Source organism: Poecilia reticulata, linkage group LG1 (genome assembly GCF_000633615.1).
Source record: "Poecilia reticulata strain Guanapo linkage group LG1, Guppy_female_1.0+MT, whole genome shotgun sequence".
In the NCBI taxonomy this organism is placed as follows: Eukaryota; Metazoa; Chordata; class Actinopteri; order Cyprinodontiformes; family Poeciliidae; genus Poecilia; species Poecilia reticulata.
In genome coordinates, this window is record NC_024331.1 from 9,678,667 (window position 1) to 9,680,099 (window position 1,433).

Sequence of the window (1,433 nt, forward strand, 5' to 3'; positions counted from 1 at the left end):
CTCCCTGTTATCTCCGTGGAGCAGCTTGCCCCTCCTAGTGGAGTAAAGCTCCAAAGTCCCAATCAGTCAGTGTGGAGAAGTGGTTTGGTAACCTAAGTCCTTGTTTCCCTCTTTTTCTGAACTTTTACATATTGTGAAATGTTTCTTGCTCACAATTCAAATTAATTTGAGTCAGATAAAGTCTAAATTATACATAAAGAGGTACTTTTGACCAATATCCTTTTAGGCAGAGCATTCAAAGAAACTAGTAGTTGTTAATGTGTTGTTTGCTCATCTTTGTGTTTGACCTTTGTCATTTGCTGTCATTTTGCAGGAAATGATGCAAAACATTGCAATGTGCCAACATGTTCAGGCCTTGACTGTGTGCTGTTTTGCATCATTTACTGCAAAATGACAGCAAATGACAAAGGTCAAAGGGAATAACTGGAAATAACTGGGGGAGTTTACTGGCAGTGTGAGACCTCGCCTGATCACACAAAGTTTCCATTTCTTGAAGGGAATCTGGACAAAGCTGGATAGAATAAACCGACCCAACTGCAAACCCACGTTGTCGACAGACAGTGAAACGAGGCTTGAACACTGAAAAAGCTGGAATCTAAATTCTGTCATTTTTCTTTAGCTTTAGTTGACTTGATTAATCCTGTTGTCTGTAATCCATCACAAGGTGCGGCTATCAAGTGTGTGACCTGTGACACTGGAGCGGATGCCATCTTGTTCCATAAACCCAAACAAAGACAGACACACCCTTACAATAATCCACTCCAGTTTAATCTTTGCTATTACAAACGTTCATGTGAAAGTCATCATCACTTACAGGTTCAGGTTGTGTTGGTCAGTCTTGGTTCCTGCTCCACTCTCCTGATTTCTGTCCTCGTTCCACTTCTCCCACTCCTGTCCCTCCATGTCTTTCTCTTCCTCCTCATGACCCCCCTGACCTCCTGTGGAGTTAGTTCCTCGTGTAACTCCACAGCCACAGCCGACACTGTCCTTCTCTGCTACTCAACAGCAACAATGCTAAACTTTGTAGTATTTTGCAAATTCATAGTATTAGAACACAAATTGAATACAAAAAAAATCTATTTAAGAACATTGGTGAGCATGTAGGAAGTGGTTTATAGATTTTATTTGAGTTTTTCCAGCTGGTTAAAAATATGTATGCTTAAAAAAAATAGGACCACTAGATGTATCGTCTGTATATTCAAATATAATGTATTTCACTTTGAACATACTTTCTCCTAAGATGTTATCCTTTGCAACATTAAACTTGTCGAGAAAAGTCGAGCTCATCCCACTTCCCCATGCTGGAGATTTTAGTTTAATAGTAATAACAAATAAAATTACCGTAAAATTAATGACATAGGTGACATCAAGACCCAACAATAGAGTCAGACTGTAATAAAATGAATCTGGTTGTGTGTGTTGTTATTGTGTCC